Source organism: Schistocerca gregaria, chromosome 11 (assembly GCF_023897955.1).
Source record: "Schistocerca gregaria isolate iqSchGreg1 chromosome 11, iqSchGreg1.2, whole genome shotgun sequence".
Classification (NCBI taxonomy): domain Eukaryota; kingdom Metazoa; phylum Arthropoda; class Insecta; order Orthoptera; family Acrididae; genus Schistocerca; species Schistocerca gregaria.
The window spans coordinates 35,104,750-35,130,910 of record NC_064930.1 but is presented as its reverse complement, the minus strand read 5'-3'; positions in this window follow the sequence as shown (position 1 = coordinate 35,130,910).

Sequence of the window (26,161 nt, the reverse complement as noted above, 5' to 3'; positions counted from 1 at the left end):
TCTGTGGACGTTCAGAGTTTTGATGAAAGACAGAAATTGCATCGGAATTGAATATAACGGGCACCATGCGCACTTTTCTCCATGGGAGTAATGTCTCAAACTGTCTACTCTTTGATCGATTCCTGGAACACCAGTAGTAGTTTCCGAAGCACATCTGGAGGATCCTGTAATCTGTGGACGTTCAGAGTTTTGATGAAAGACAGAAATCGCATCCGGGTTGAATATAACGGGCACCATGCGGACTTACCTCCATGGGAGTAATGTCTCAAACTGTCTACTTTTTGATCGCTTCCTGGGACAGCAGTAATAGTATCCGAAGCACATCTGGAGGCTTCCTGTATTCTGTGGACGTTCAGAGTTTTGATGAAAGACAGAAATTGCATCGGGATTGAATATAACGGGCACCATGCGCACTTTTCTCCATGGTAGTAATGTCTCAAACTGTCTACGTTTTGATCGCTTCCTGGGACAGCAGTAATAGTTTCCGAAGCACATCTGGAGGCTTCCTGTAATCTGTGGACGTTCAGAGTTTTAATGAAAGACAGAAATTGCATCGGAATTGAATATAACGGGCACCATGCGCACTTTTCTCCATGGGAGTAATGTCTCAATCTGTCTACGTTTTGATCGCTTCCTGGGACAGCAGTAATAGTTTCCGAAGCACATCTGGAGGCTTCCTGTATTCTGTGGACGTTCAGGGTTTTGATGAAAGACAGAAATTGCATCGGAATTGAATATAACGTGCACCATGCGGACTTTTCTCCATGGGAGTAATGTCTCAAACTGTCTACTCTTTCATCGATTGCTGGGACACTAGTAGTTGTTTCCGAAGCACATCTGGAGGCTTCCTGTAATCTGTGGACGTTCAGAGTTTTGATGAAAGACAGAAATTGCATCGGAATTGAATATAACGGGCACCATGCGCACTTTTCTCCATGGTAGTAATGTCTCAAACTGTCTACTCTTTGATCGATTCCTGGAACACCAGTAGTAGTTTCCGAAGCACATCTGGAGGCTTCCTGTAATGTGTGGACGTTCAGAGTTTTGATGAAAGACAGAAATTGCATCCGGGTTGAATATAACGGGCACCATGCGGACTTACCTCCATGGGAGCAATGTCTCAAACTGTCTACTCTTTGATCGATTCCTGGAACACCAGTAGTAGTTTCCGAAGCACATCTGGAGGCTTCCTGTAATCTGTGGACGTTCAGAGTTTTGATGAAAGACAGAAATGGCATCGGAATTGAATATAACGGGCACCATGCTCACTTTTCTCCATGGGAGTAATGTCTCAAACTGTCTACTCTTTGATCGATTCCTGGAACACCAGTAGTAGTTTCCGAAGCACATCTGGAGGCTTCCTGTAATCTGTGGACGTTCAGAGTTTTGATGAAAGACAGAAATTGCATGCGGGTTGAATATAACGGGCACCATGCGGACTTACCTCCATGGGAGTAATGTCTCAAACTGTCTACTTTTTGATCGCTTCCTGGGACAGCAGTAATAGTATCCGAAGCACATCTGGAGGCTTCCTGTATTCTGTGGACGTTCAGAGTTTTGATGAAAGACAGAAATTGCATCGGGATTGAATATAACGGGCACCATGCGCACTTTTCTCCATGGTAGTAATGTCTCAAACTGTCTACTCTTTGATCGATTCCTGGAACACCAGTAGTAGTTTCCGAAGCACATCTGGAGGCTTCCTGTAATCTGTAGACATTCAGAGTTTTGATGAAAGACAGAAATTGCATCGGAATTGAATATAACGGGCACCATGCTCACTTTTCTCCATGGGAGTAATGTTTCAAACTGTCTACTCTTTGATCGATTCCTGGAACACCAGTAGTAGTTTCCGAAGCACATCTGGAGGCTTCCTGTAATCTGTGGACGTTCAGAGTTTTGATGAAAGACAGAAATTGCATGCGGGTTGAATATAACGGGCACCATGCGGACTTACCTCCATGGGAGTAATGTCTCAAACTGTCTACTTTTTGATCGCTTCCTGGGACAGCAGTAATAGTATCCGAAGCACATCTGGAGGCTTCCTGTATTCTGTGGACGTTCAGAGTTTTGATGAAAGACAGAAATTGCATCGGGATTGAATATAACGGGCACCTTGCGCACTTTTCTCCATGGTAGTAATGTCTCAAACTGTCTACTCTTTGATCGATTCCTGGAACACCAGTAGTAGTTTCCGAAGCACATCTGGAGGCTTCCTGTAATCTGTGGACGTTCAGAGTTTTGATGAAAGACAGAAATTGCATGCGGGTTGAATATAACGGGCACCATGCGGACTTACCTCCATGGGAGTAATGTCTCAAACTGTCTACGTTTTGATCGCTTCCTGGGACTGCAGTAATAGTTTCCGAAGCACATCTGGAGGCTTCCTGTATTCTGTGGACGTTCAGAGTTTTGATGAAAGACAGAAATTGCATCGGGATTGAATATAACGGGCACCATGCGCACTTTTCTCCATGGGAGTAATGTCTCAAACTGTCTACGTTTTGATCGATTCCTGGAACACCAGTAGTAGTTTCCGAAGCACATCTGGAGGCTTCCTGTAATCTGTGGACGTTCAGAGTTTTGATGAAAGACAGAAATTGCATCGGAATTGAATATAACGGGCACCATGCGCACTTTTCTCCATGGGAGTAATGTCTCAAACTGTCTACTCTTTGATCGATTCCTGGAACACCAGTAGTAGTTTCCGAAGCACATCTGGAGGCTTCCTGTAACCTGTGGACGTTCTGAGTTTTGATGAAAGACAGAAATTGCATCGGAATTGAATATAAGGGGCACCATGCGCACTTTTCTCCATGGGAGTAATGTCTCAAACTGTCTACTCTTTGATCGATTCCTGGAACACCAGTAATAGTTTCCGAAGCACATCTGGAGGATCCTGTAATCTGTGGACGTTCAGAGTTTAGATGAAAGACAGAAATTTCATCGGGATTGAATATAACGGGCACCATGCGGACTTTTCTCCATGGGAGTAATGTCTCAAACTGTCTACTCTTTGATCGATTCCTGGAACACCAGTAGTAGTTTCCGAAGCACATCTGGAGGCTTCAAGTAATCTGTGGACGTTCAGAGTTTTGATGAAAGACAGAAATTGCATCCGGGTTGAATATAACGGGCACCATGCGGACTTACCTCCATGGGAGTAATGTCTCAAACTGTCTACGTTTTGATCGCTTCCTGGGACAGCAGTAATAGTTTCCGAAGCACATCTGGAGGCTTCCTGTATTCTGTGGACGTTCAGAGTTTTGATGAAATACAGATATTGCATCGGGATTGAATATAACGGGCACCATTCGCACTTTTCTCCATGGGAGTAATGTCTCAAACTGTCTACTCTTTGATCGATTCCTGGAACACCAGTAGTAGTTTCCGAAGCACATCTGGAGGCTTCCTGTAATCTGTGGACGTTCAGAGTTTTGATGAAAGACAGAAATTGCATCGGGATTGAATATAACGGGCACCATTCGCACTTTTCTCCATGGGAGTAATGTCTCAAACTGTCTACTCTTTGATCGATTCCTGGAACACCAGTAGTAGTTTCCGAAGCACATCTGGAGGCTTCCTGTAATCTGTGGACGTTCAGAGTTTTGATGAAAGACAGAAATTGCATCCGGGTTGAATATAACGGGCACCATGCGGACTTACCTCCATGGGAGTAATGTCTCAAACTGTCTACGTTTTGATCGCTTCCTGGGACAGCAGTAATAGTTTCCGAAGCACATCTGGAGGCTTCCTGTATTCTGTGGACGTTCAGAGTTTTGATGAAATACAGATATTGCATCGGGATTGAATATAACGGGCACCATTCGCACTTTTCTCCATGGGAGTAATGTCTCAAACTGTCTACTCTTTGATCGATTCCTGGAACACCAGTAGTAGTTTCCGAAGCACATCTGGAGGCTTCCTGTAATCTGTGGACGTTCAGAGTTTTGATGAAAGACAGAAATTGCATCGGGATTGAATATAACGGGCACCATTCGCACTTTTCTCCATGGGAGTAATGTCTCAAACTGTCTACTCTTTGATCGATTCCTGGAACACCAGTAGTAGTTTCCGAAGCACATCTGGAGGCTTCCTGTAATCTGTGGACGTTCAGAGTTTTGATGAAAGACAGAAATTGCATCGGGATTGAATATAACGGGCACCATTCGCACTTTTCTCCATGGGAGTAATGTCTCAAACTGTCTACTCTTTGATCGATTCCTGGAACACCAGTAGTAGTTTCCGAAGCACATCTGGAGGCTTCCTGTAATCTGTGGACGTTCAGAGTTTTGATGAAAGACAGAAATTGCATCCGGGTTGAATATAACGGGCACCATGCGGACTTACCTCCATGGGAGTAATGTCTCAAACTGTCTACTCTTTGATCGATTCCTGGAACACCAGTAGTAGTTTCCGAAGCCCATCTGGAGGCTTCCTGTAATCTGTGGACGTTCAGAGTTTTGATGAAAGACAGAAATTGCATCGGGATTGAATATAACGGGCACCATGCGCTCTTTTCTCCATGGGAGTAATGTCTCAAACTGTCTACTCTTTGATCGATTCCTGGAACACCAGTAGTAGTTTCCGAAGCCCATCTGGAGGCTTCCTGTAATCTGTGGACGTTCAGAGTTTTGATGAAAGACAGAAATTGCATCGGGATTGAATATAACGGGCACCATGCGCACTTTTCTCCATGGGAGTAATGTCTCAAACTGTTCAACTCTTTGATCGATTCCTGGAACACCAGTAGTACTTTCCGAAGCACATCTGGAGGCTTCCTGTAATCTGTAGACGTTCAGAGTTTTGATGAAAGACAGAAATTGCATCCGGGTTGAATATAACGGGCACCATGAGGACTTTTCTCCATGGGAGTAATGTCTCAAACTGTCTACTATTTGATCGATTCCTGGAACACCAGTAGTAGTTTCCGAAGCACATCTGGAGGCTTCCTGTAATCTGTGGACGTTCAGAGTTTTGATGAAAGACAGAAATTGCATCCGGGTTGAATATAACGGGCACCATGAGGACTTACCTCCATGGGAGTAATGTCTCAAACTGTCTACGTTTTGATCGCTTCCTGGGACAGCAGTACTAGTTTCCGAAGCACATCTGGAGGCTTCCTGTATTCTGTGGACGTTCAGAGTTTTGATGAAAGACAGAAATTGCATCGGGATTGAATATAACGGGCACCATGCGCTCTTTTCTCCATGGGAGTAATGTCTCAAACTGTCTACTCTTTGATCGATTCCTGGAACACCAGTAGTAGTTTCCGAAGCCCATCTGGAGGCTTCCTGTAATCTGTGGACGTTCAGAGTTTTGATGAAAGACAGAAATTGCATCGGAATTGAATATAACGGGCACCATGCGCACTTTTCTCCATGGGAGTAATATCTCAAAGTGTCTACTCTTTGATCGATTCCTGGAACACCAGTAGTAGTTTCCGAAGCACATCTGGAGGCTACCTGTAATCTGTCGACGTTCAGAGTTTTGATGAAAGACAGAAATTGCATCGGAATTGAATATAACGGGCCCCTTGCGCACTTTTCTCCATGGGAGTAATGTCTTAAACTGTCTACTCTTTGCTCGATTCCTGGGACACCAGTAGTAGTTTCCGAAGCACATCTGGAGGCTTCCTGTAATCTGTGGACGTTCAGAGTTTTGATGAAAGACAGAAATTGCATCCGGGTTGAATATAACGGGCACTATGCGGACTTTTCACCATAGGAGTAATGTCTCAAACTGTCTACTCTTTGATCGATTCCTGGAACACCAGTAGTAGTTTCGGAAGCACATCTGGAGGCTTACTGTAATCTGAGGACGTTCAGAGTTTTGATGAAAGACTGAAATTGCATCGGAATTGAATATAACGGGCACCATGCGCACTTTTCTCCATGGGAGGTATGTCTCAAACTGTCTACTCTTTGATCGATTCCTGGGACACTAGTAGTAGTTTCCGAAGCACATCTGGAGGCTTCCTGTAATCTGTGGACGTTCAGAGTTTTGATGAAAGACAGAAATTGCATCGGGATTGAATATAACGGGCACCATGCGCACTTTTCTCCATGGGAGTAATGTCTCAAACTGTTCAACTCTTTGATCGATTCCTGGAACACCAGTAGTACTTTCCGAAGCACATCTGGAGGCTTCCTGTAATCTGTAGACGTTCAGAGTCTTGCTGAAAGACAGAAATTGCATCCGGGTTGAATATAACGGGCACCATGCGGACTTACCTCCATGGGAGTAATGTCTCAAATTGTCTACGTTTTGATCGCTTCCTGGGACACCAGTAGTAGGTTCCAAAGCACATCTGGAGGCTTCCTGTAATCTGTGGATGTTCAGAGTTTTGATGAAAGACAGTAATTGCATCGGGATTGAATATAACGGGCACCATGGGGGCTTTTCTCCCTGGGAGTAATGTCTCAAACTGTCTACTCTTTGATCGATTCCTGGAACACCAGTAGTAGTTCCCGAAGCACATCTGGAGGCTTCCTGGAATCTGTGGACGTTCAGGGTTTTGATGAAAGACAGAAATTGCATCGAGGTTGAATATAACGGTCACCATGCGGACTTTTCTCCATGGGAGTAATGTCTCAAACTGTCTACGCTTTGATCGATTCCTGGGACACCAGTAGTAGTTTCCGAAGCACATCTGGAGGCTTCCTGTAATCTCTGGACGTTCAGAGTTTTGATGAAAGAGAGAAATTTCATCGGTGTTGAATATAACGGGCACCATGCGGACTTTTCTCCATGGGAGTAATGTCTCAAACTGTCTACGCTTTGATCGATTCCTGGAACACCAGTAGTAGTTCCCGAAGCACATCTGGAGGCTTCCTGGAATCTGTGGACGTTCAGGGTTTTGATGAAAGACAGAAATTGCATCGAGGTTGAATATAACGGTCACCATGCGGACTTTTGTCCATGGGAGTAATGTCTCAAACTGTATACTCTTTGATCGATTCCTGGAACACCAGTTGTAGTTTCCGAAGCACATCTGGAGGCTTCCTGTAATCTGTGGACGTTCAGAGTTTTGATGAAAGACAGAAATTGCATCGGGATTGAATATAACGGGCACCATGGGGACTTTTCTCCCTGGGAGTAATGTCTCAAACTGTCTACTCTGTGATCGATTCCTGGAACACCAGTAGTAGTTCCCGAAGCACATCTGGAGGCTTCCTGGAATCTGTGGACGTTGAGAGTTTTGATGAAAGACAGAAATTGCATCGGGATTGAATATAACGGGCACCATGCGGACTTTTCTCCGTGGGAGTAATGTCTCAAACTGTCTACTCTTTGATCGATTCCTGGAACTCCAGTAGTAGTTTCCAAAGCACATCTGGAGGCTTCCTGAAGTCTTTGGACGTTCAGAGATTTAATGAAAAACATAAATTGCATCGGGACTGAATATAACGGGCACCATGGGGACTTTTCTCCCTGGGAGTAATGTCTCAAACTGTCTACTCTTTGATCGATTCCTGGAACACCAGTTGTAGTTTCCGAAGCACATCTGGAGGCTTCCTGTAATCTGCGGACGTTCAGAGTTTTGATGAAAGACAGAAATTGCATCGGGATTGAATATAACGGGCACCATGCGGACTTTTCCCAATGGGAGTAATGTCTCAAACTGTCTACTCTTTGATCGATATCTTTAACACCAGTAGTAGTTTCCGAAGCACATCTGGAGGCTTCCTGTAATCTGTGGACGTTCAGAGTTTTGATGAAAGACAGAAATTGCATCGGATTGAATATAACGGGCACCGTGCGGACTTTTCTCCATGGGAGTAATGTCTCTAACTGTCTACTCTTTGGACGATTCCTGGGACACCAGTAGTAGTTTCTGAAGCACATCTGGAGGCTTCCTGTAACCTGTGGACGTTCAGAGTTTTGATGAAAGACAGAAATTGCATCCGGGTTAAATATGACGGGCACCATGCGGACTTTTCTCCATTTGAGTAATGTCTAAAACTGTCTACTTTATGATCGATTCCTGGAACACCAGTAGTAGTTTCTGAAGCACATCTGGAGGCTTCCTGTAATCTGCGGACGTTCAGAGTTTTGATGAAAGACAGAAATTGCATCGGGATTGAATATAACGGGCACCATGGGGACTTTTCTCCCTGGGAGTAATATCTCAAACTGTCTACTCTTTGATCGATTCCTGGAACACCAGTTATAGTTTCCGAAGCACATCTGGAGGCTTCCTGTAATCTGTGGACGTTCAGAGTTTTGATGAAAGACAGAAATTGCATCCAGGTTGAATATGACGGGCACCATGCGGACTTTTCTCCATTTGAGTAATGTCTCAAACTGTCTACTTTATGATCGATTCCTGGAACACCAGTTGTAGTTTCCGAAGCACATCTGGAGGCTTCCTGTAATCTGCGGACGTTCAGAGTTTTGATGAAAGACAGAAATTGCATCGCGGTTGTATATAACGGGCACCATGCGGACTTTTCTCCATGGGAGTAATGTCTCAAACTGTCTACGCTTTGATCGCTTCCTGGGACATTAGTAGTAGTTTCTGAAGCACATCTGGAGGCTTCCTGTAATCTGTGGACGTTCAGAGATTTGATGAAAGACATAAATTGCATCGGGACTGAATATAACGGGCACCATGGGGACTTTTCTCCCTGGGAGTAATGTCTCAAACTGTCTACTCTTTGATCGATTCCTGGAACACCAGTTGTAGTTTCCGAAGCACATCTGGAGGCTTCCTGTAATCTGCGGACGTTCAGAGTTTTGATGAAAGACAGAAATTGCATCCAGGTTGAATATGACGGACAACATGCGGACTTTTCTCCATTTGAGTAATGTCTCAAACTGTCTACATTTTGATCGATTCCCGGTACACCAGTAGTAGTTTCCGAAGCACATGTGGAGGCTTCCTGTAATCTGTGGATGTTCAGAGTTTTGATGAAAGACAGAAATTGCATCGGGGTGAATATAACGGGCACCATGGGGACTTTTCTCCCTGGGAGTAATGTCTCAAACTGTCTACTCTTTGATCGATACCTGGAACACCAGTTGTAGTTTCCGAAGCACATCTGGACGCTTCCTGTAATCTGTGGATGTTCGGAGTTTTGATGAAAGACAGAAATTGCATCGGGGTTGAATATAACGGGCACCATGCGAACTTTTCTCCATGGGAGTAATGTTTCAAACTGTCTACGCTTTGATCGCTTCCTGGGACACCAGTAGTAGTTTCCGAAGCACATCTGGAGGTTTCCTGTAATCTGTGGACGTTCAGAGTTTTGATGAAAGAAAGAAATTGCGTCCAGGTTGAATATGACGGGCACCATGCGGACTTTTCTCCATTTGAGTAATGTCTCAAACTGTCTACATTTGATCGATTCCTGGAACACCAGTAGTAGTTTCCGAAGCACAGCTGGAGGCTTCCTGTAATCTGTGGACGTTCAGAGTTTTGATGAAAGAGAGAAATTGCATCGGGATTGAATATAACGGGCACCATGCGGACTTTTCTCCATGGAAGTAATGTCTCAAACTGACTACTCTTTGAGCGATTCCTGGAACACCAGTAGTAGTTTCCGAAGCACATCTGGAGGCTTCCTGTAATCTGTGGAGTTTCGAAGTTTTGATGAAAGACAGAAATTGCATCGGTGTTTAATATAACGGGCATCATGAAGACTTTTCTCCATAGGGGTGATGTCTCAAACTGTCTTCGCTTTGATCGATTCCTGGGACACCAGTAGTAGTTTCCGAAGCACATCTGGAGGCTTCCTGTAATCTGTGGATGTTCGGAGTTTTGATGAGAGACAGAAATTGCATCGGGGTTGAATATAACGGGCACCATGCGGACTTTTCTCCATTTGAGTAATGTCTCAAACTGTCTACTCTTTGATCGATTCCTGGAACACCAGTAGTAGTTTCCGAAGCACATCTGGAGGCTTCCTGTAATCTGTGGACGTTCAGAATTTTGATATAAGACAGAAATTGCATAGGGTTGAGTATAACGGGCACCATGCGGACTTTTCTCCATGCGAGTAACGTCTCAAACTGTCTACTCTTTGATCGATTTCTGGAACACCAGTAGTAGTTTCCGAAGAACATCTGGAGGCTTCCTGTAATCTGTGGTCGTTCAGAGTTTTGATGAAAGACAGGAATTGCATCGGGATTGAATATAACAGGCACCATGCGGACTTTTCTCCCTGGGAGTAATGTCTCAAACTGTCTACTCTTTGATCGATTCCTGGGACACCAGTACTAGTTTCCGAAGCACATCTGGAGGCTTCCTGTAATCTGTGGACGTTCAGAGTTTTGATGAAAGACAGAAATTGCATCGGGGTTGAATATAACGGGCACCATGCGGACTTTTCTCCATGGGAGTAATGTCTCCAACTGTCTACGCTTTGATCGCTTCCTGGGACACCAGTAGTAGTTTCCGAAGCACATCTGGAGGCTTCCTGTAATCTGTGGACGTTCAGAGTTTTGATGAAAGACAGAAATTGCATCGGGGTTGAATATAACGGTCACCATGCGGACTTTTCTCCATGGGAGTAATGTCTCAAACTGTCTACTCTTTGATCGATTCCTGGAACACCAGTAGTAGTTTCCGATGCACATCAGGAGGCTTCCTGTAATCTGTGGACGTTCTGAGTTTTGATGAAAGACAGAAATTACATCGGGATTCAATACAACGGGAACATCAGGACTTTTCTCCATGGGAGTAATGTCTCAAACTGTCTACTGTTTGATCGATACCTGGAACACCAGTAGCAGTTTCCGAAGCACATCTGCTTTCTTCCTGTAATCTGTGGACGTTCGGAGTTTTGATGAAAGACAGAAATTTCATCGGGATTTAATATAACGGGCACCATGCGGACTTTTCTCCATTGGAGTAATGTCTCAAACTGTCTACTCTTTGATCGATTCCTGGGACACCAGTAGTAGTTTCCGAAGCACATCTGGAGGCTTCCTGTTATCTGTGGATGTTCAGAGTTTTGATGAAAGACAGAAATTGCATCGGGATTGAATATAACGGGCACCATGGGGACTTTTCTCACTGGGGGTAATGTCTCAAACTGTCTACTTTTTGATCGATTCCTGGAACACCAGTTGTAATTTCCGAAGCACATATGGAGGCTTCCTGTAATCTGTGGACGTTCAGAGTTTTGATGAAAGACAGAAATTGCATCCAGGTTGAATATGACGGGCACCATGCGGACTTTTCTCCATTTGAGTAATGTCTCAAACTGTCTACTTTTTGATCGATTCCTGGAACACCAGTAGTAGTTTCCGAAGCACAGCTGAAGGCTTCCTGTAATCTGTGGACGTTCAGAGTTTTGATGAAAGAGAGAAATTGCTTTGGGATTGAATATAACGGGCACCATGCGGACTTTTCTCCATGGGAGTAATGTCTCAAACTGTCTACTCTTTGATCGATTCCTGGAACACCAGTAGTAGTTTCCGAAGCACATCTGGAGGCTTCCTGTAATCTGTGGATTTTCGAAGTTTTGATGATAGACAGAAATTGCATCGGGATTGAATATAACGGGCACCATGCGGACTTTTCTCCATGGGAGTAATGTCTCAAACTGTCTACTCTTTGATCGATTCCTGGGACACCCGTAGTAGTTACCGAAGCACATCTGGAGGCTTCCTGTAATCTGTGGATGTTCAGAGTTTTGATGAAAGACAGAAATTGCATCGGGATTGAATATAACGGGCACCATGGGGACTTTTCTCACTGGGAGTAATGTCTCATACTGTCTACTTTTTGATCGATTCCTGGAACACTAGTAGTAGTTTCCGAAGCACAGCTGGAGGCTTCCTGTAATCTGTGGACGTTCACAGTTTTGATGAAAGAGAGAGATTGCTTTTGGATTGAATATAACGGGCACCATGCGGACCTTTCTCCATGGGAGTAATGTCTGAAACTGTCTACGCTTTGATCGATTCCTGGGACACCAGTAGTAGTTTCCGAAGCACATCTGGAGGCTTCCTGTAATCTGTGGATGTTCGGAGTTTTGATGAAAGACAGAAATTGCATCGGGGTTAAATATAACGGGCACCATGCGGACTTTTCTCCGTTTGAGTAATGTCTCAAACTGTCTACTCTTTGATCGATTCCTGGAACACCAGTAGTAGTTTACGAAGCACATCTGGAGGCTTCCTGTAATCTGTGGATGTTCAGAGTTTTGATGAAAGACAGAAATGGCATCGGGATTGAATATAACGGGCACCATGGGGACTTTTCTCCCTGGGAGTAACGTCTCAAACTGTCTACTCTTTGATCGATTCCTAAGACACCAGTAGTAGTTTCCGAAGCACATCTGGAGGCTTCCTGTAATCTGTGGACGTTCAGAGTTTTGATGAAAGACAGAAATTGCATCCGGGTTGAATATAACGGGAACCGTGCGGACTTTTCTCCATAGGAGTAATGTCTCAAACTGTCTACGTTTTGATCGCCTCCTGGGACAGCAGTAATAGTTTCCGAAGCACATCTGGAGGCTTCCTGTAATCTGTGGACGTTCAGAGTTTTGATGAAAGACAGAAATTGCATCGGGATTGAATATAACGGGCACCATGCGGACTTTTCTCCATGGGAATAATATCTAAAACTGTCTACTCTTTGATCGAATTCTGGAACACCAGTTGTAGTTTCCGAAGCACATCTGGAGGCATCCTGTAATCTGTGGACGTTCAGAGTTTTGATGAAAGACAGAAATTTCATCGAGGTTGAATATAACGGGCAACATGCGGACTTTTCTCCATTTGAGTAATGTCTCAAACTGTCTACTCTTTGATCGATTCCTGGAACACCAGTAGTAGTTCCCGAAGCATATCTGGAGGCTTTCCGTAATCTGTGGATGTTCAGAGTTTTGATGAAAGACTGAAATTGCATCGGGATTGAATATAACGGGCACCATGCGGACTTTTCTCCATGGGAGTAATGTCTCAAACTGTCTACTCTTTGATCGATTCCGGGAACACCAGTTGTAGTTTCCGAAGCACATCTGGAGGCTTCCTGTAATCTGTGGACGTTCAGAGTTTTGATGAAACACAGAAATTGCATCGTGATTGAATATAACGGGCACCATGCGGACTTATCTCCATGGGAGTAATGTCTCAAACTGTCTACTCTTTGATCGATTCCTGGGACACCAGTAGTAGTTTCCGAAGCACATCTGGAGGCTTCCTGTAATCTGTGGACGTTCAGAGTTTTGATGAAAGACAGAAATTGCATCGTGATTGAATATAACGGGCACCATGCGGAATTTTCTCCATGGGAGTAATGTCTCAAACTGTCTACTCTTTGATCGATTCCTGGAACACCAGTAGTAGTTTCCGAAGCACATCTGGAGGCTTCCTGTAATCTGTGCACGTTCAGAGTTTTGATGAACGACAGAAATTGCATCGTGATTGAATATAACGGACACCATGCGGACTTTTCTCCGTGGGAGTAATGTCTCAAACTGTGTACTTTTGATCGATTCCTGGTACACCAGTAGTAGTTTCCAAAGCACATCTGGAGGTTTCCTGTAATCTGTGGATGTTCAGAGTTTTGATGAAAGACAGAAATTGCATCGGGGTTGAATATAACGGGCACCATGCGGACTTTTCTCCGTTTGAGTAATGTCTCAAACTGTCTTCTCTTTGATCGATTCCTGGAACACCAGTAGTAGTTTCCGAAGCACATCTGGAGGCTTCCTGTAATCTGTGGATGTTCAGAGTTTTGATGAAAGACAGAAATGGCATCGGGATTGAATATAACGGGCACCATGGGGACTTTTCTCCCTGGGAGTAACGTCTCAAACTGTCTACTCTTTGATCGATTCCTGGGACACCAGTAGTAGTTTCCGAAGCACATCTGGAGGCTTCCTGTAATCTGTGGACGTTCAGAGTTTTGATGAAAGACAGAAATTGCATCCGGGTTGAATATAACGGGAACCGTGCGGACTTTTCTCCATAGGAGTAATGTCTCAAACTGTCTACGTTTTGATCGCCTCCTGGGACAGCAGTAATAGTTTCCGAAGCACATCTGGAGGCTTCCTGTAATCTGTGGACGTTCAGAGTTTTGATGAAAGACAGAAATTGCATCGGGATTGAATATAACGGGCACCATGCGGACTTTTCTCCATGGGAATAATATCTAAAACTGTCTACTCTTTGATCGATTTCTGGAACACCAGTAGTAGTTTCCGAAGCACATCTGGAGGCATCCTGTAATCTGTGGACGTTCAGAGTTTTGATGAAAGACAGAAATTTCATCGAGGTTGAATATAACGGGCAACATGCGGACTTTTCTCCATTTGAGTAATGTCTCAAACTGTCTACTCTTTGATCGATTCCTGGAACACCAGTAGTAGTTTCCGAAGCATATCTGGAGGCTTTCCGTAATCTGTGGATGTTCAGAGTTTTGATGAAAGACAGAAATTGCATCGGGATTGAATATAACGGGCACCATGCGGACTTTTCTCCATGGGAGTAATGTCTCAAACTGTCTACTCTTTGATCGATTCCGGGAACACCAGTTGTAGTTTCCGAAGCACATCTGGAGGCTTCCTGTAATCTGTGGACGTTCAGAGTTTTGATGAAACACAGAAATTGCATCGTGATTGAATATAACGGGCACCATGCGGACTTATCTCCATGGGAGTAATGTCTCAAACTGTCTACTCTTTGATCGATTCCTGGGACACCAGTAGTAGTTTCCGAAGCACATCTGGAGGCTTCCTGTAATCTGTGGACGTTCAGAGTTTTGATGAAAGACAGAAATTGCATCGTGATTGAATATAACGGGCACCATGCGGACTTATCTCCATGGGAGTAATGTCTCAAACTGTCTACTCTTTGATCGATTCCTGGGACACCAGTAGTAGTTTCCGAAGCACATCTGGAGGCTTCCTGTAATCTGTGGACGTTCAGAGTTTTGATGAAAGACAGAAATTGCATCGTGATTGAATATAACGGGCACCATGCGGACTTTTCTCCATGGGAGTAATGTCTCAAACTGTCTACTCTTTGATCGATTCCTGGAACACCAGTAGTAGTTTCCGAAGCACATCTGGAGGCTTCCTGTAATCTGTGCACGTTCAGAGTTTTGATGAACGACAGAAATTGCATCGTGATTGAATATAACGGACACCATGCGGACTTACCTCCATGGGAGTAATGTCTCAAACTGTCTACGTTTTGATCGCTTCCTGGGACACCAGTAGTAGGTTCCAAAGCACATCTGGAGGCTTCCTGTAATCTGTGGATGTTCAGAGTTTTGATGAAAGACAGTAATTGCATCGGGATTGAATATAACGGGCACCATGGGGGCTTTTCTCCCTGGGAGTAATGTCTCAAACTGTCTACTCTTTGATCGATTCCTGGAACACCAGTAGTAGTTCCCGAAGCACATCTGGAGGCTTCCTGGAATCTGTGGACGTTCAGGGTTTTGATGAAAGACAGAAATTGCATCGAGGTTGAATATAACGGTCACCATGCGGACTTTTCTCCATGGGAGTAATGTCTCAAACTGTCTACGCTTTGATCGCTTCCTGGGACACCAGTAGTACTTTCCGAAGCACATCTGGAGGCTTCCTGTAATCTCTGGACGTTCAGAGTTTTGATGAAAGAGAGAAATTGCATCGGTGTTGAATATAACGGGCACCATGCGGACTTTTCTCCATGGGAGTAATGTCTCAAACTGTCTACGCTTTGATCGCTTCCTGGGACACCAGTAGTACTTTCCGAAGCACATCTGGAGGCTTCCTGTAACCTGTGGACGTTCAGAGTTTTGATGAAAGACAGAAATTGCATCGGGATTGAATATAACGGGCACCATGCGGACTTTTCTCCATGGGAATAATATCTAAAACTGTCTACTCTTTGATCGAATTCTGGAACACCAGTTGTAGTTTCCGAAGCACATCTGGAGGCATCCTGTAATCTGTGGACGTTCAGAGTTTTGATGAAAGACAGAAATTTCATCGAGGTTGAATATAACGGGCAACATGCGGACTTTTCTCCATTTGAGTAATGTCTCAAACTGTCTACTCTTTGATCGATTCCTGGAACACCAGTAGTAGTTCCCGAAGCATATCTGGAGGCTTTCCGTAATCTGTGGATGTTCAGAGTTTTGATGAAAGACTGAAATTGCATCGGGATTGAATATAACGGGCACCATGCGGACTTTTCTCCATGGGAGTAATGTCTCAAACTGTCTACTCTTTGATCGATTCCGGGAACACCAGTTGTAGTTTCCGAAGCACATCTGGAGGCTTCCTGTAATCTGTGGACGTTCAGAGTTTTGATGAAACACAGAAATTGCATCGTGATTGAATATAACGGGCACCATGCGGACTTATCTCCATGGGAGTAATGTCTCAAACTGTCTACTCTTTGATCGATTCCTGGGACACCAGTAGTAGTTTCCGAAGCACATCTGGAGGCTTCCTGTAATCTGTGGACGTTCAGAGTTTTGATGAAAGACAGAAATTGCATCCGGGTTGAATATAACGGGAACCGTGCGGACTTTTCTCCATAGGAGTAATGTCTCAAACTGTCTACGTTTTGATCGCCTCCTGGGACAGCAGTAATAGTTTCCGAAGCACATCTGGAGGCTTCCTGTAATCTGTGGACGTTCAGAGTTTTGATGAAAGACAGAAATTGCATCGGGATTGAATATAACGGGCACCATGCGGACTTTTCTCCATGGGAATAATATCTAAAACTGTCTACTCTTTGATCGAATTCTGGAACACCAGTTGTAGTTTCCGAAGCACATCTGGAGGCATCCTGTAATCTGTGGACGTTCAGAGTTTTGATGAAAGACAGAAATTTCATCGAGGTTGAATATAACGGGCAACATGCGGACTTTTCTCCATTTGAGTAATGTCTCAAACTGTCTACTCTTTGATCGATTCCTGGAACACCAGTAGTAGTTCCCGAAGCATATCTGGAGGCTTTCCGTAATCTGTGGATGTTCAGAGTTTTGATGAAAGACTGAAATTGCATCGGGATTGAATATAACGGGCACCATGCGGACTTTTCTCCATGGGAGTAATGTCTCAAACTGTCTACTCTTTGATCGATTCCGGGAACACCAGTTGTAGTTTCCGAAGCACATCTGGAGGCTTCCTGTAATCTGTGGACGTTCAGAGTTTTGATGAAACACAGAAATTGCATCGTGATTGAATATAACGGGCACCATGCGGACTTATCTCCATGGGAGTAATGTCTCAAACTGTCTACTCTTTGATCGATTCCTGGGACACCAGTAGTAGTTTCCGAAGCACATCTGGAGGCTTCCTGTAATCTGTGGACGTTCAGAGTTTTGATGAAAGACAGAAATTGCATCGTGATTGAATATAACGGGCACCATGCGGAATTTTCTCCATGGGAGTAATGTCTCAAACTGTCTACTCTTTGATCGATTCCTGGAACACCAGTAGTAGTTTACGAAGCACATCTGGAGGCTTCCTGTAATCTGTGGATGTTCAGAGTTTTGATGAAAGACAGAAATGGCATCGGGATTGAATATAACGGGCACCATGGGGACTTTTCTCCCTGGGAGTAACGTCTCAAACTGTCTACTCTTTGATCGATTCCTAAGACACCAGTAGTAGTTTCCGAAGCACATCTGGAGGCTTCCTGTAATCTGTGGACGTTCAGAGTTTTGATGAAAGACAGAAATTGCATCCGGGTTGAATATAACGGGAACCGTGCGGACTTTTCTCCATAGGAGTAATGTCTCAAACTGTCTACGTTTTGATCGCCTCCTGGGACAGCAGTAATAGTTTCCGAAGCACATCTGGAGGCTTCCTGTAATCTGTGGACGTTCAGAGTTTTGATGAAAGACAGAAATTGCATCGGGATTGAATATAACGGGCACCATGCGGACTTTTCTCCATGGGAATAATATCTAAAACTGTCTACTCTTTGATCGAATTCTGGAACACCAGTTGTAGTTTCCGAAGCACATCTGGAGGCATCCTGTAATCTGTGGACGTTCAGAGTTTTGATGAAAGACAGAAATTTCATCGAGGTTGAATATAACGGGCAACATGCGGACTTTTCTCCATTTGAGTAATGTCTCAAACTGTCTACTCTTTGATCGATTCCTGGAACACCAGTAGTAGTTCCCGAAGCATATCTGGAGGCTTTCCGTAATCTGTGGATGTTCAGAGTTTTGATGAAAGACTGAAATTGCATCGGGATTGAATATAACGGGCACCATGCGGACTTTTCTCCATGGGAGTAATGTCTCAAACTGTCTACTCTTTGATCGATTCCGGGAACACCAGTTGTAGTTTCCGAAGCACATCTGGAGGCTTCCTGTAATCTGTGGACGTTCAGAGTTTTGATGAAACACAGAAATTGCATCGTGATTGAATATAACGGGCACCATGCGGACTTATCTCCATGGGAGTAATGTCTCAAACTGTCTACTCTTTGATCGATTCCTGGGACACCAGTAGTAGTTTCCGAAGCACATCTGGAGGCTTCCTGTAATCTGTGGACGTTCAGAGTTTTGATGAAAGACAGAAATTGCATCGTGATTGAATATAACGGGCACCATGCGGAATTTTCTCCATGGGAGTAATGTCTCAAACTGTCTACTCTTTGATCGATTCCTGGAACACCAGTAGTAGTTTCCGAAGCACATCTGGAGGCTTCCTGTAATCTGTGCACGTTCAGAGTTTTGATGAACGACAGAAATTGCATCGTGATTGAATATAACGGACACCATGCGGACTTTTCTCCGTGGGAGTAATGTCTCAAACTGTGTACTTTTGATCGATTCCTGGTACACCAGTAGTAGTTTCCAAAGCACATCTGGAGGTTTCCTGTAATCTGTGGATGTTCAGAGTTTTGATGAAAGACAGAAATTGCATCGGGGTTGAATATAACGGGCACCATGCGGACTTTTCTCCGTTTGAGTAATGTCTCAAACTGTCTTCTCTTTGATCGATTCCTGGAACACCAGTAGTAGTTTCCGAAGCACATCTGGAGGCTTCCTGTAATCTGTGGATGTTCAGAGTTTTGATGAAAGACAGAAATGGCATCGGGATTGAATATAACGGGCACCATGGGGACTTTTCTCCCTGGGAGTAACGTCTCAAACTGTCTACTCTTTGATCGATTCCTGGGACACCAGTAGTAGTTTCCGAAGCACATCTGGAGGCTTCCTGTAATCTGTGGACGTTCAGAGTTTTGATGAAAGACAGAAATTGCATCCGGGTTGAATATAACGGGAACCGTGCGGACTTTTCTCCATAGGAGTAATGTCTCAAACTGTCTACGTTTTGATCGCCTCCTGGGACAGCAGTAATAGTTTCCGAAGCACATCTGGAGGCTTCCTGTAATCTGTGGACGTTCAGAGTTTTGATGAAAGACAGAAATTGCATCGGGATTGAATATAACGGGCACCATGCGGACTTTTCTCCATGGGAATAATATCTAAAACTGTCTACTCTTTGATCGATTTCTGGAACACCAGTAGTAGTTTCCGAAGCACATCTGGAGGCATCCTGTAATCTGTGGACGTTCAGAGTTTTGATGAAAGACAGAAATTTCATCGAGGTTGAATATAACGGGCAACATGCGGACTTTTCTCCATTTGAGTAATGTCTCAAACTGTCTACTCTTTGATCGATTCCTGGAACACCAGTAGTAGTTTCCGAAGCATATCTGGAGGCTTTCCGTAATCTGTGGATGTTCAGAGTTTTGATGAAAGACAGAAATTGCATCGGGATTGAATATAACGGGCACCATGCGGACTTTTCTCCATGGGAGTAATGTCTCAAACTGTCTACTCTTTGATCGATTCCGGGAACACCAGTTGTAGTTTCCGAAGCACATCTGGAGGCTTCCTGTAATCTGTGGACGTTCAGAGTTTTGATGAAACACAGAAATTGCATCGTGATTGAATATAACGGGCACCATGCGGACTTATCTCCATGGGAGTAATGTCTCAAACTGTCTACTCTTTGATCGATTCCTGGGACACCAGTAGTAGTTTCCGAAGCACATCTGGAGGCTTCCTGTAATCTGTGGACGTTCAGAGTTTTGATGAAAGACAGAAATTGCATCGTGATTGAATATAACGGGCACCATGCGGACTTATCTCCATGGGAGTAATGTCTCAAACTGTCTACTCTTTGATCGATTCCTGGGACACCAGTAGTAGTTTCCGAAGCACATCTGGAGGCTTCCTGTAATCTGTGGACGTTCAGAGTTTTGATGAAAGACAGAAATTGCATCGTGATTGAATATAACGGGCACCATGCGGACTTTTCTCCATGGGAGTAATGTCTCAAACTGTCTACTCTTTGATCGATTCCTGGAACACCAGTAGTAGTTTCCGAAGCACATCTGGAGGCTTCCTGTAATCTGTGCACGTTCAGAGTTTTGATGAACGACAGAAATTGCATCGTGATTGAATATAACGGACACCATGCGGACTTACCTCCATGGGAGTAATGTCTCAAACTGTCTACGTTTTGATCGCTTCCTGGGACACCAGTAGTAGGTTCCAAAGCACATCTGGAGGCTTCCTGTAATCTGTGGATGTTCAGAGTTTTGATGAAAGACAGTAATTGCATCGGGATTGAATATAACGGGCACCATGGGGGCTTTTCTCCCTGGGAGTAATGTCTCAAACTGTCTACTCTTTGATCGATTCCTGGAACACCAGTAGTAGTTCCCGAAGCACATCTGGAGGCTTCCTGGAATCTGTGGACGTTCAGGGTTTTGATGAAAGACAGAAATTGCATCGAGGTTGAATATAACGGTCACCATGCGGACTTTTCTCCATGGGAGTAATGTCTCAAACTGTCTACGCTTTGATCGCTTCCTGGGACACCAGTAGTACTTTCCGAAGCACATCTGGAGGCTTCCTGTAATCTCTGGACGTTCAGAGTTTTGATGAAAGAGAGAAATTGCATCGGTGTTGAATATAACGGGCACCATGCGGACTTTTCTCCATGGGAGTAATGTCTCAAACTGTCTACGCTTTGATCGCTTCCTGGGACACCAGTAGTACTTTCCGAAGCACATCTGGAGGCTTCCTGTAACCTGTGGACGTTCAGAGTTTTGATGAAAGACAGAAATTGCATCGGATTGAATATAACGGGCACCGTGCGGACTTTTCTCCATGGGAGTAATGTCTCTAACTGTCTACTCTTTGGTCGATTCCTGGGACACCAGTAGTAGTATCCGAAGCACATCTGGAGGCTTCCTGTAATCTGTGGACCTTCAGAGTTTTGATGAAAGACAGAAATTGCATCGTCATTGAATATAACGGGCACCATGCGGACTTTTCTCCATGGGAGTAATGTCTCAAACTGTCTACTCTTTGATCGATTCCTGGGACACCAGTAGTAGTTTCTGAAGCACATCTGGAGGCTTCCTGTAATCTGTGGACGTTCAGAGTTTTGATGAAAGAGAGAAATTGCTTCGGGATTGAATATAACGGGCACCATGCGGACTTTTCTCCATGGGAGTAATGTCTCAAACTGTATACTCTTTGATCGATTCCTGGAACACCAGTTGTAGTTTCCGAAGCACATCTGGAGGCTTCCTGTAATCTGTGGACGTTCAGAGTTTTGATGAAAGACAGAAATTGCATCGGGATTGAATATAACGGGCACCATGGGGACTTTTCTCCCTGGGAGTAATGTCTCAAACTGTCTACTCTGTGATCGATTCCTGGAACACCAGTAGTAGTTCCCGAAGCACATCTGGAGGCTTCCTGGAATCTGTGGACGTTGAGAGTTTTGATGAAAGACAGAAATTGCATCGGGATTGAATATAACGGGCACCATGCGGACTTTTCTCCGTGGGAGTAATGTCTCAAACTGTCTACTCTTTGATCGATTCCTGGAACTCCAGTAGTAGTTTCCAAAGCACATCTGGAGTCTTCCTGAAGTCTTTGGACGTTCAGAGATTTAATGAAAAACATAAATTGCATCGGGACTGAATATAACGGGCACCATGGGGACTTTTCTCCCTGGGAGTAATGTCTCAAACTGTCTACTCTTTGATCGATTCCTGGAACACCAGTTGTAGTTTCCGAAGCACATCTGGAGGCTTCCTGTAATCTGCGGACGTTCAGAGTTCTGATGAAAGACAGAAATTGCATCGGGATTGAATATAACGGGCACCATGCGGACTTTTCCCAATGGGAGTAATGTCTCAAACTGTCTACTCTTTGATCGATATCTTGAACACCAGTAGTAGTTTCCGAAGCACATCTGGAGGCTTCCTGTAATCTGTGGACGTTCAGAGTTTTGATGAAAGACAGAAATTGCATCGGATTGAATATAACGGGCACCGTGCGGACTTTTCTCCATGGGAGTAATGTCTCTAACTGTCTACTCTTTGGACGATTCCTGGGACACCAGTAGTAGTTTCTGAAGCACATCTGGAGGCTTCCTGTAATCTGTGGACGTTCAGAGTTTTGATGAAAGACAGAAATTGCATCCGGGTTAAATATGACGGGCACCATGCGGACTTTTCTCCATTTGAGTAATGTCTCAAACTGTCTACTTTATGATCGATTCCTGGAACACCAGTAGTAGTTTCTGAAGCACATCTGGAGGCTTCCTGTAATCTGCGGACGTTCAGAGTTTTGATGAAAGACAGAAATTGCATCGGGATTGAATATAACGGGCACCATGGGGACTTTTCTCCCTGGGAGTAATATCTCAAACTGTCTACTCTTTGATCGATTCCTGGAACACCAGTTATAGTTTCCGAAGCACATCTGGAGGCTTCCTGTAATCTGTGGACGTTCAGAGTTTTGATGAAAGACAGAAATTGCATCCAGGTTGAATATGACGGGCACCATGCGGACTTTTCTCCATTTGAGTAATGTCTCAAACTGTCTACTTTATGATCGATTCCTGGAACACCAGTTGTAGTTTCCGAAGCACATCTGGAGGCTTCCTGTAATCTGCGGACGTTCAGAGTTTTGATGAAAGACAGAAATTGCATCGCGGTTGTATATAACGGGCACCATGCGGACTTTTCTCCATGGGAGTAATGTCTCAAACTGTCTACGCTTTGATCGCTTCCTGGGACATTAGTAGTAGTTTCTGAAGCACATCTGGAGGCTTCCTGTAATCTGTGGACGTTCAGAGATTTGATGAAAGACATAAATTGCATCGGGACTGAATATAACGGGCACCATGGGGACTTTTCTCCCTGGGAGTAATGTCTCAAACTGTCTACTCTTTGATCGATTCCTGGAACACCAGTTGTAGTTTCCGAAGCACATCTGGAGGCTTCCTGTAATCTGCGGACGTTCAGAGTTTTGATGAAAGACAGAAATTGCATCCAGGTTGAATATGACGGACAACATGCGGACTTTTCTCCATTTGAGTAATGTCTCAAACTGTCTACATTTTGATCGATTCCCGGTACACCAGTAGTAGTTTCCGTAGCACATCTGGAGGCTTCCTGTAATCTGTGGATGTTCAGAGTTTTGATGAAAGACAGAAATTGCATCTAGGTTGAATATGACGGGCACCATGCGGACTTTTCTCCATTTGAGTAATGTCTCAAACTGTCTACTTTTTGATCGATTCCTGGAACACCAATAGTAGTTTCCGAAGCACATCTGGAGGCTTCCTGGAATCTGTGGACGTTCAGAGTTTTGATGAAAGACAGAAATTCCATCGGGATTGAATATAACAGGCACCATGCGGACTTTACTCCGTGGGAGTAATGTCTCAAACTGTCTACTCTTTGATCGATTCCTGGAACACCAGTAGTAGTTTCCAAAGCACATCTGGAGGCTTCCTGAAGTCTTTGGACGTTCAGAGTTTTGATCAAAGACAGAAATTGCATCGTGATTGAATATAACGGGCACCATGCGAACTTTTCTCCATGGGAGTAATGTTTCAAACTGTCTACGCTTTGATCGATTCCTGGCACACCAGTAGTAGTTTCCGAAGCACATGTGGAGGCTTCCTGTAATCTGTGGATGTTCAGAGTTTTGATGAAAGACAGAAATTGCATCGGGGTGAATATAACGGGCACCATGGGGACTTTTCTTCCTGGGAGTAATGTCTCAAACTGTCTACTCTTTGATCGATACCTGGAACACCAGTTGTAGTTTCCGAAGCACATCTGGACGCTTCCTGTAATCTGTGGATGTTCGGAGTTTTGATGAAAGACAGAAATTGCATCGGGGTTGAATATAACGGGCACCATGCGAACTTTTCTCCATGGGAGTAATGTTTCAAACTGTCTACGCTTTGATCGATTCCTGGGACACCAGTAGTAGTTTCCGAAGCACATCTGGAGGTTTCCTGTAATCTGTGGACGTTCAGAGTTTTGATGAAAGAAAGAAATTGCGTCCAGGTTGAATATGACGGGCACCATGCGGACTTTTCTCCATTTGAGTAATGTCTCAAACTGTCTACTTTTTGATCGATTCCTGGAACACCAGTAGTAGTTTCCGAAGCACAGCTGGAGGCTTCCTGTAATCTGTGGACGTTCAGAGTTTTGATGAAAGAGAGAAATTGCATCGGGATTGAATATAACGGGCACCATGCGGACTTTTCTCCATGGAAGTAATGTCTCAAACTGACTACTCTTTGAGCGATTCCTGGAACACCAGTAGTAGTTTCCGAAGCACATCTGGAGGCTTCCTGTAATCTGTGGAGTTTCGAAGTTTTGATGAAAGACAGAAATTGCATCGGTGTTTAATATAACGGGCATCATGAAGACTTTTCTCCATAGGGGTGATGTCTCAAACTGTCTTCGCTTTGATCGATTCCTGGGACACCAGTAGTAGTTTCCGAAGCACATCTGGAGGCTTCCTGTAATCTGTGGATGTTCGGAGTTTTGATGAGAGACAGAAATTGCATCGGGGTTGAATATAACGGGCACCATGCGGACTTTTCTCCATTTGAGTAATGTCTCAAACTGTCTACTCTTTGATCGATTCCTGGAACACCAGTAGTAGTTTCCGAAGCACATCTGGAGGCTTCCTGTAATCTGTGGACGTTCAGAATTTTGATATAAGACAGAAATTGCATAGGGTTGAGTATAACGGGCACCATGCGGACTTTTCTCCATGCGAGTAACGTCTCAAACTGTCTACTCTTTGATCGATTTCTGGAACACCAGTAGTAGTTTCCGAAGAACATCTGGAGGCTTCCTGTAATCTGTGGTCGTTCAGAGTTTTGATGAAAGACAGGAATTGCATCGGGATTGAATATAACAGGCACCATGCGGACTTTTCTCCCTGGGAGTAATGTCTCAAACTGTCTACTCTTTGATCGATTCCTGGGACACCAGTACTAGTTTCCGAAGCACATCTGGAGGCTTCCTGTAATCTGTGGACGTTCAGAGTTTTGATGAAAGACAGAAATTGCATCGGGGTTGAATATAACGGGCACCATGCGGACTTTTCTCCATGGGAGTAATGTCTCCAACTGTCTACGCTTTGATCGCTTCCTGGGACACCAGTAGTAGTTTCCGAAGCACATCTGGAGGCTTCCTGTAATCTGTGGACGTTCAGAGTTTTGATGAAAGACAGAAATTGCATCGGGGTTGAATATAACGGTCACCATGCGGACTTTTCTCCATGGGAGTAATGTCTCAAACTGTCTACTCTTTGATCGATTCCTGGAACACCAGTAGTAGTTTCCGATGCACATCAGGAGGCTTCCTGTAATCTGTGGACGTTCTGAGTTTTGATGAAAGACAGAAATTACATCGGGATTCAATACAACGGGAACATCAGGACTTTTCTCCATGGGAGTAATGTCTCAAACTGTCTACTGTTTGATCGATACCTGGAACACCAGTAGCAGTTTCCGAAGCACATCTGCTTTCTTCCTGTAATCTGTGGACGTTCGGAGTTTTGATGAAAGACAGAAATTGCATCGGGATTTAATATAACGGGCACCATGCGGACTTTTCTCCATGGGAGTAATGTCTCAAACTGTCTACTCTTTGATCGATTCCTGGGACACCAGTAGTAGTTTCCGAAGCACATCTGGAGGCTTCCTGTTATCTGTGGATGTTCAGAGTTTTGATGAAAGACAGAAATTGCATCGGGATTGAATATAACGGGCACCATGGGGACTTTTCTCACTGGGGGTAATGTCTCAAACTGTCTACTTTTTGATCGATTCCTGGAACACCAGTTGTAATTTCCGAAGCACATATGGAGGCTTCCTGTAATCTGTGGACG